Source organism: Tamandua tetradactyla, chromosome 10 (genome assembly GCF_023851605.1).
Source record: "Tamandua tetradactyla isolate mTamTet1 chromosome 10, mTamTet1.pri, whole genome shotgun sequence".
NCBI lineage: Eukaryota > Metazoa > Chordata > Mammalia > Pilosa > Myrmecophagidae > Tamandua > Tamandua tetradactyla.
Genome location: NC_135336.1, coordinates 43,249,932 through 43,260,561, shown reverse-complemented (window position 1 = coordinate 43,260,561; position 10,630 = coordinate 43,249,932). Strand labels below are relative to the sequence as shown.

The 10,630-nt window shown below is 38.2% G+C and overlaps 1 pseudogene; it reads right to left on the bottom strand.

Moving 5' to 3' along the window:
• Window positions 1–5,296: 5,296 nt before the first annotated feature.
• Window positions 5,297–8,050, bottom strand: LOC143647640 (immunity-related GTPase family M protein 1-like; annotated as a pseudogene).
• Between the last annotated feature and the right edge of the window lie 2,580 nt (window positions 8,051–10,630).

Sequence of the window (10,630 nt, the reverse complement as noted above, 5' to 3'; positions counted from 1 at the left end):
AACAGATATTTTCACATCGATGTTGTAGCGGCATTATTCACCTTTGCTAAAAGATAGAAGCAACCCAAGTGCCAATTGACTGATGAATGGAAAAACAAAATATGGTATATACATACAATGGAATATAATTAAGCAGGAAAAATGAATGAATACCTAATGCATGAGGCAGAATGGACCTTGGAGACATTATGCAGAGTGAAATGAGTCAGATACAAAAGAACAGATATGTATGATCCCACTGTTATGAACTAATTATAATAAGCAAACTCACAGAGTCAGAATCTAGAACATAGGTTTCCAGGGGATGGATTAGAGTTAGATAATGGGGATTTGATACTTAATTTGTACAGTATTTCTATTTACATTGATTGTAAATGTTGGAAAGTGATGGTGTTGATTGTAGTTCATCATTATGTGTAATTAACAGCACTGAATTATGCAGGTGAATGTGGTTAAAAGGGGAAATTTTATATTGTATGTATAACTAGAATAAAAATTAAAAGATAAATCATAGGACTTCAACACAGTAAATCCTATTGTCGATGATGGACTACAGTTTATAGTACAGGTATAAGAATGTTCTTTCATGAATTATAGCACATGTATGACACTAATACAAGGTTTTCTAAATAAGATGTTTTATGGAAAAATAAAGCCAATGTAAACTATGAACGATAGTTAATAGTACTATTTTAATATTTTTTTCATCAATTGCAACTAATGTTAAAAAGCACAATTAAAAATGAGTGTTATCTTCAACTGTAACAAATGTTCCACCCCAATGTAAGGTTCTGATGATGAGGCGTTGTATGGGAATACTGTATTTTATGCATGATTGGTCTGTAAACACATGACTTCTGAAATGAAAAAAATGTAATTCCTGGGTCTCATGAAATAGGCAGGATTTTAGCTCCTTTAAAGTAACTGCAATTCTGAAACACTGTTTTTAAATCCTAAAGGGTTTATCTCTTTTTAAAGCCATGATCATTGGCTGGGCCCAGCTATTCTCCTGAAAAGATTATCTTCAATTTTGCTTTTATTTTACAATATTATTTTATATTTCATAAGTTAGAAATATTATGATTCTCCCAATTCCTCATCTTTTCTCGTTCATCAGCCTCTTCTCTTCACTGATCTTTATCATTAGACTCAGAGTAAGATGATATAATAAAGGGATAATATTCTTTCATATTCATTGCTTAGGACTCTACATCATTTAGCTTTGGAACTCATACTGTTTTCTTCATGAGTTTCACCTAATGTATTTTATTTACTTTCCTAACAGGGGTTGGATAATCCCACTCTTTGCTTACAAGAAGCCCATATTTCACAGCTAGGAGTGGGACTTAAATGCAGGGTTATATTTCACTGGAACAAATGCATATTTAAGCTGGCAATTATCATTTACGGTACAGTCCTTAAAATGTCTAATAATTCCATGGCTCCCCAACACCGTTCCTGCTGATCCTCAGACAAAAGTTTGCAAAAGAAAAAAACCTTGTAAATTCTTCAAAGTGGTACTGAAGATACTTTTGGTGAAGCTATAAAACCATTAAACTCACAATGATAATATTATGCTCATGGACATATCTTAAACCCACGGATCTATAACATTTAGCAACAGGAACGAAATATGCTGGACAAGTGTCAAGTACTGTACACTTATCCCTACCATGAAGAGGGAGAGACAGAGTGCCGGAAAACCTAGCAACCATCGTGAGGCCACATGAATGAATTCTGTTAAGTAGAGTTAATTATTCGCGTTCTTTACCTATCTCATCTTGATTTTATTGTCGAAGCCAATGATATTTCACTGTAGTATACAGTAGTAACTAAAATATAATAGTTTCAAACTTGAATTTAATGTATTTCCCATGACAATAATTCTTATATTCCACTAACCCTTTTAGAACGAAAGGTTTTTCCAATCCCTTACATTTTCTTTATCATAGTTCCTTAGTGATTTTATTAGATTAAATTCCTGGAGTGGCTTGATTTGTACAATAGGGCTTAGTATATTGTCATATGATGAAACTGACTCAAAGATAATTATTAAGCTGTTTGACAGGAAAAACCTTATGCTTATGGACCTCAGTTTCCTTATTTGTAAATTAAATATATTTTACTAGTTCTTTCTTAACACCCATTTAAGTCTAACATACATTACTTTACCATTTTGCTGTTTCATTTATTATTCCTTCTTTTATACAAGAGAATATTAATCATGCATAACCACACACTGTTTCAGTCCAAACAGAAACAACTTTACCCTTGATTCTTCTTTCACTCCTTGAACAAAAGGCCAAATTTCTAAGCATCTGACAACACTATATGTATTTGATAATCTATTATACCAACCCCAAAATTTCCTGTGGCAGTTTTACCTCAGAAATAGTCACTCCCAGCCAAATTGTTTGATCCAACAATGAAAAAGGAAAGGGTGATTCCTTAAAGAGATGATGGATAATACAAAAAGAATATACCACTCACTTTACTTTTGCAAATGAGATAGAGAATAAAAGGTTATATTTAGTGAATGTCAATAATTGCAACCTAGCACTATTATTACTTATATTATGGGGAATATTTTCCGTGGAAAGAGATATATTGAATTACCAAGCATATAAGAGATATGATTGGATCCACAGTATATCCAGGTTTAGGTTTTAGCAAGGTACTCCCTAATAGGATTTACTGCAATAATTTTAAAATTAATACCTGAAGTATGACAGCAATAATAGAAGAAATCTCATTTGTAACTTCCAAGAGATTTTAGTGAATAATTAAAAATTCATTGTTGTGGTTAGTAAAATAGCTCTATACTTTTAGCAAAAAGCACTGCTTTATGTATCTCTAACATTCCCTGTGAAACACAATTTGAATTTTTTCTCTGTGAATTCCAGACATTTTCAGAGAGCATTTCAGAAGACTATGCTTACCTACATGCCTCCTTACTCCTTTCCCATTTTGTAAAAATGATTTCATTCCGGCTTTCACCTTTTTTCCTCCCTTAAATGCTAAAGTTTGGTTTATTGATGAATAGTAAAACAAAATTGTTTCCAGTACATCTGGCTTCAGGAAATAGCCTACGTTTTACTGATATTTAAAAAGCTTTACATATGTTATAGCAATAAAATTGTTTAAACTATAATCATTTCTGTTAAAGAGTGCATGCTGCCTAATGCTGAAATTACAATAGCAGAGTTTCATGATATGCTTCCCAAAAGGACATGCCTATTGTTCTGATAGTGAATACAAATACACCCATTCAGAGAAGGAAGCAAGATGAATTATACTTTCATTTCTGTTTCATTCTTGCGGTAATATATACTTCTAAAGTTACATAGTTTCTAGATCTTGATCCAACATTCAGAATCTAAGTAAGGGAGAAAATATAACTCAGTTATAGTACTACCTGGGAGTTTCTGAGGGACAATAATGTAATGATATCCATTTAATGAAGATTTCAAGGCAATAATATTTGGTACTTATTTGTCTGACAATTTATTCAAAGGAAAAACCAAGGATAAATAATTTGTTAGGGAAAATGTTAGTAAACATTTAAAATTATAAAACAGAATGCAAAGTGGAACTTTCCTCTTCCCTCATAAACTTAAGAATGGAAAGGAGAAGGAGGAAAAGATCAAAAAAGAGATGGGAGAGGGAGAACAAAGCCTACTTCGTATACAAATGCAAGAAGCTCAGTAATTCTGCAGAAGTTACTATAGACAATAATGACCTAAGTCATAGTACTGAAAAATAAAGATAAACTTACTACCTATTATATTTTTCTCTCTCTCTTCCTCTCCCTCCCTCTCTCTCATACTCATACACACACACACACACACACACACACACACACGCATTATTAACCAATATTACTCTTATAAGCAATCTCCCTAACTACCATACACCTGGGAAAGTTCTAATTTTTAGTTTCTCATCAACCATAGAGGTGGAGTTTCTGCCATCCAACTTTTTTCCCCACCTTTCCCAGTTCAGGCAGGATGGTTGAGAGCATCTAATAATATTTATCCAGAGCTGGGCACTGGGCTATGTGCTGGGGATACATGGAGGAGTAGGTGGGAGGATTTTGAAGAGGGATTCAGATGCATAAAATATCCTTGCATAGTCGCATAGCCTGCAAGTAGTTTGCTATTGCTGGAAGTAATAGCATGAAATCTGTATAGATGGGAGGTAATGCTGGAGTAGGATAGGGAGAAGCAGAGGTAGAGAAGGAGAAATGTGAGCTTGGAAGCAAGAAGTTGAGTCCAGGGTTCAAATGGGAAGTAGTGAGGGAGGAGGGGGAGGGGGTGGAACCATGATATGTTTAAGAGGTTGAATTGGCAGGACTTGGCACTCTAGTGGATGCTGGAATGAGGAGAAATGACAACCCTAGAACACACAACTTTTCCTCTTGTATAACTGGGTAGGCAAATGGACTGAGAAAGAAAAGAGGAAAACTCTTTCAAAGGGTGGAAGAGATAGTGTATGGTGGTGGAAGTAGCATGGAATGGGGTACCTAGGGAAGTTTTGGAGCACTTGAGCTGGGATTTTCTGTGAAAAATCCAGGTCTGCCCTAAGAGTGTGTACAGAAGAAGACACGACTAACATTGGCTCTGGTCAGGGCATTGTTTATTATTTAGGGAATAACAGTAAGGTTTGCTTTTCTATTCAATAATTTGCTACTTCCTCTAAGAATGGCACTTGAATCACCTACCATGTCTTTGGTTATAGATGGTTTTGTCATTTGCTGAGGAGAAATTAAGGGAAGGCTTTTTCACAGCCAGGTCGGAGTTGGTATCCTAATACCACCAACGCTTTTCAGAAAACACATATGAATATATTCCTCATGCAATCTTCTACAAACAATTTTCTTCCCCCCTACACCAGGCATGCCTCTGCAGGTCCAGGGTATAGGAACGAGATATGACAGGTAAAGGGGTAAGGGAGACATCGGGAGTTCACAAATGAAGAGGATCAGTGAAATTTTAACTATATGTTCATGGCAGTACTAGGATATATGTCACACTGTAAAAACAAAAACAACGTTTATCCCATATTTGGATCCCAGCTAATTTAGTTACCAAGATAAAAAAATGCTTTAGAAGAGAAATTATGGTGTTTAGTGAGATGGGAACAAAAATAGCAAGATAATAAGCCATTGATATCAAGGAATTTAGAACACATGGAAGTAGAAGTGCTTGTCTTTCTGGATGGAGAGTGCAGAAAATATACAGTGCTGACAAGAGGACCCCAACCTTCCACCTGAGAAGCCACCTGCTGAAATGTCTCTTCAGATGATGAACTCTTTCAGGACTTGTCTCAGGATGGTCCTTGGCAACCACAGCAATGAAGCATTTGTGTTTCAATCATCTGAAATAGTGGATGACAGTGTCACTCAGAAATGGGATGAAGGGTGCACAGGTAGTTCAGTGGTTAGAATGCCTGCCTTTCATGTCAGAGACCTGGGTTTGACTCCCGGACCACACACCAAAAAAAAGAAAGTGGAATGTAGCTAAGAAAGCTGAGGAATACCTGAACAAATGCACAATTTATGCAAGTTTGTTTCCAGTCCCCTATGCTGAAAGCCTGCAGATCCTGGGACTTCATGGTGGCCTTAACTCCAAAATAGCTCTCCCTGTTCTCATTGCCACCTACTGGGGAGATTCATCATCTACACCAAAGTGTCACTGATAGACTTTCGAATACTCCTCCAAATCATCTGCATTCATAATGCCAAGGACATTTTGGAAACTATGTATGCCTATTTTCTCCAGGAAATTAATAATCTTCTCACAGGTATGGAACAGGATCTGAAAGATGGCATCACTCCTGACATGGGAACAATCCTTTTGCAATGTGTCCTTAAGCTTTGGGAAGTCATGCAACGAGGGTCCTAGGTTGGAGATCAGGAATATGGGTGTTCACAAACCCACTTTTTCTGGAGATTTCCCAGAATGTTTTCTCAGACATTCTGCTGGAACTGACCTTCCTTGAGGGTGCTTGTGGTGAACCCTAGCTTGGTCCAGACTACACAAAACTTTCTTCCTCTATCCTCAATGGTCTTGGTGAGCCTCACATGACTCATGCTGAATGCTCAGAAGTGATGATGATGAAGTGGTCCTACTGACTGAACTGAATTTGATCAGATAGTTCTCCAGGCTGTGGATGACAGCCATTGTTCTTGGTAGGTTCCATAGCAACACATCTGGAAAATGGGAGGATTAGTAAGAGGCATGAGTAAGGGTGTTTCTCCCAGTGGGAGTTGAGGCCTCTTCATGCCCAATGCCCCAAAGTACCTTGATGAAGGTGGACATGCCATTTCCAGAGTCTCCTATAACAGTAATTGTTCACGAGTGTCCAGGTTACTGTGCTCAGAGCCTCCATGATAACAGAAACCACCTCTGCCACTTCTCATCTTTCCAGGCCTTTCAATTCTCAAGGCTTCTCCCTGAGCTGGAACATTCCAGCCTGAATTGTATGGCACAACAGAGATGAAGAATTCTGATAATGGTGTGTGAGGGGACAGTGGGGACTCTTCACTGGCTGTGAGCAGTGGGGTGGCCTTGATTCAAGAAAGGCCAGTGAATCCAGAACTCTGTCAGATGGAAAGGCACATGGCAATGTCTGCTAGTCTTCTCTCCTGGCTTCTCATTTCAGAAGGATTCCCCAGGGTGTTCTCCTGCTGCATCTGCAAAGATCTCTGGCCATCTGGCTCTTTTGGCTCTAAAGCATTTTCTGAAAATATATTTGATAATTTAACATTTGATTTTTCATACTGCTATTTCACTAATTTTATTTTCACTAATTTACAAAAGAGGTAGCTCTAGAACTAAAAATTCAAAAATTCTGCATATCCATTTTTCACTGATATTATAGTTGTTTATAACTATGGGCTTAATTATTTACCTCTCACAGAGAAAAAAAGCTTCAGGGAAAAATATTCAGTGATTAGTGTTGGGGCTTTTAAGGACTATTATATAACTCTCTTCTGTTCCCTCCCGGGAATCGATAAGGATAAAGAAACAAGCATAAGGTAGATGGAAATACAACATCAACCTTTTTACCACTCTGGATTAGAAATCTGCATTTTCCTGTTTATGAATATGTGAGTCACAAAACTGAGTTTAGACTATGAGCTATAGTTAATGTTTCAATTATAAAAAGATATTTTCATCAATTGTAATGAATGTTCCACCCTACTGCACGGTGTTAATAACAGGGTCTTAAATGGGAATCCTTTATTTTTGTACATGATTATTGTAAACCACAGCTTCTCTAAGAAAGAAAAGAAAAGGGAAGTGGGACAAAAAGAGTTTAGATGGTCTGCATATTTTCTGGTGCTTCTTCCCAAATTACCTATCAATGAGAGTAGCAGAGAGGAGCCCAATATGTCTTCTCATGGAAGTACTCTCATGTAACCATGAAGCAAAGGGCTTAAGATAATTTCCAAAGTTTAATTTTTTAAAAAGTAGTTTCATGTCACAGACAAAAATGTTCAAAACCAGTTGCAGGAGTTCCAGGAAGTTGACTGAATAGGGTAGATCCAGTTCAGCCCTGCTCCAAGGAAAAGTTAGAGAAGAGGAGATGGGAGGGTGGGTGAGATGGCGATTCAGGAGTACAGCTGACCTGAGAGAGCTTTCTGCACCACACAGGGCTGCCCTCATTGCAGAGGCTGAGGAACTGAGAGGCTGAGAGCTGGAGCCTAACACAGAGGCATGGGGCCTACATGAGTGCATGGCCAGGGAGACAGGGACTAGGAAGTCAGCCAAGTCCCATTCCTTGAACTCATTACCCTCACTGACACAGCCCTGTGACCTGCGACTCACCCCACACTCCACGCACCTGAACCCCGTCACTTGCCCTCACTCCCCAAACTCCAAGCGCCCCCACCCCCACCAATCCACAGCACGTGTACCCACCCCACACCCCCACCCCAAGTGCAGCCAGACACAACTTTCCTGAACCCCTCCAGAGCACTAACTCCCCATCCCTGTTCCCTTTAGGCTGTCGCCAGGGCACAAAGGCTGCAGGCACTTACCTCCATAGTGTTGCACAGCCTCATTCCGCACCCCCCCCCCCCGAGCTCTGCACATCAGTTTACAACACTCTGAGACTCACAGATGCACTTGACCTGCCATCAGGCCCTTCAGTTCTGACAACATTAGTTTATGGCACTCCCAGACTCATGCATGCACATGGCCCCCAGTCATATCCTTCAGCTCTGGGAACATCAGTTTATAACATTTCTAGACCCATGCATATACATGGTCCTCAATCATGCTTCCCAGCTCTGAGAAAATGCTGACCTGGGCAGCCAGGTCACATCTGCCCTTAGCCCATGAAGGTATAATACTGACCCACTGCCATAGCTTTGCACATGCACACAAAACGTTCCACGCCCTAGACCAGTACATACCAGGATTATGCCTTCCAGACCTGGGCACCCACACAACTACATCCTCCTTGGCCGCTGGGTGCCTACATTCACAAGCACCAGTGTACATTCTCAAACTGTGCCTATATCTACACTGCAATGCATCATTGCACTGTTGTACCCCACCTGGTACCCTGCTTCCTGCTGCATATCTACCCACAAACACAAAGCTTTAGACTCTGGAAGGAAATCAACTCCCAAAGTAAATCAATCAAGATATTTGTGTGTGGTGAAAACAATAGAGTAGCACTAAGCATATCACAGTGCAGACAGATACAGCCCAGCCTAACAACCAGGTTAAAACACCAGAGGAGACACAGATACTGGAACAAATAATCAAAGATGTTCATATAACCCTACTTAATAAAATAAGTGGGATGGCTAATGGCATAAAGGAGATTAAGAAGACAGTAGAAGAACATGAAGAAGAATTTGAAGGAATAAATAAAAAAAATAGCAGATATCACAGAGATGAAAGACTATGTCAACCAAATGAAAAACATACTAGAGGCACAAAACAGCAGATTTGAAGAGACAGAAAAAAGAATAAGCAATATAGGGGACAGCATAACTGATTTCAACCACTCAAAATAGCCAAGGGCAAAAAAGATGGAAAATATTGAATTGGATCTCAGGGAAATGATAGGCAAACAAAGTGCACAAATACAAGAATCACTGGTGTCCCAGAAGGAGATGAGAGGAGTAAGGACTAGGAAGAGTAGTTTAGGATATAATGGGGGAAATATTGAACCCTTATAGAGAACATAAATATAGAAATCAAAGAAGCCCAATGAACTTCAAAAAAATAAATCCAAATAGGCCTTACCCAAGACCCGTACCAATCAGTCTGTCAAATGTCGAAGAGAAGCAGAAAATTCTGAAAGCTGCAAGAGAAAAACAATCTACTACATACAAAGGGAACTATATAGGCCTAATTTCAGACTGCTCAACTGGTACATCACAGAGGCAAGAAGGCAGAGGTATGATATATTTAAGATCCTGAAAAAGAAAGACTTCCAGCCAAGAATTCCACCCCTAGCAAAATTGTCCTTCCAAACTGAGGGAGAGATTAAAATTTTCACAAACAAACATATCCTGAAAGAATTTGTCAACAAGAGACTGGGCCTAAAATAAATACTAAGGGGCTTTCTGCTGGCTGAAAAAAGAAGACAGAAGAGGGAGGTCTGGAGAAGGGCACAGAATTGAAGAGTACCAGTGAGGGTAATTTAAAGGACAAAAAGAGAAACAGGGAAAAGCATGTATATTTCTGACAAATAAAATAAAAAAGATAAGATGGTAGGTTCAAGGAATGCCTTTTCAGTAATAACTTTGATTGCTAATGGACTAAATTTACCAATTAAAAGATATAGATTGGAAGAGTACATTAGGAAATATAATCCAGCTATATGCTGCTTACAAGAGACTCATCTTAGATAGAAGGATACAAATAGAATGAAAGTGAAAGGATGGAAAAAGATTTTCCATGCAAGTTGTAACCAAAAGAAAGCAGGAGTACCTATACTAATATTGGATAAAATAGACTTTAAATCTAAAGACTTTATAAGAGACAAAGAAGGACAGTATATATTAACTAAAGGAACAATTCACCAAGAAGATATAACAATCATAAATGTTTATGCTCCCAATTAAGGAGCTCCAAAGTACAAGAGGCAGACATTGGCAAAACTGAAGGGAGTGATAGATGTTCAACAATAATAGTAGGAGATTTTAATACACCATTCTCTTCTACAGGTAGACCAGCCAGACAGAAGATCAACAAGGAAACAGAGAAGTTAAACAACTTGATAAATTAATTAGGCCTAGGCCTAACAGACATATGTAGGTCATTGCACCCCCAAAACACAAGGATATAAATACTTCTCTAATGCTCATGGAATATTCTCCAGGATAGATCATATGCTGGAGCACAAACCAGGTCTTTATAAATTTAAAAGCATTGAAATTATTCAAAGCACTTTCTCTGATCACAATGGAATGAAGCTGGATCTCAATAACCACTGAAGAAAGAGAACATTCACAAATATATGGAAATTAAATAACACAATCTAAAATAATCAGTGGTCAAAGAAGAAATTGCTAGAGAAATCAGTAGCTATCTGGAGATGTAAGAAAATGAGATTACAATTTATCAGAACTTATGAGATGTGGCAAATGTTGTACTGAGAGGGA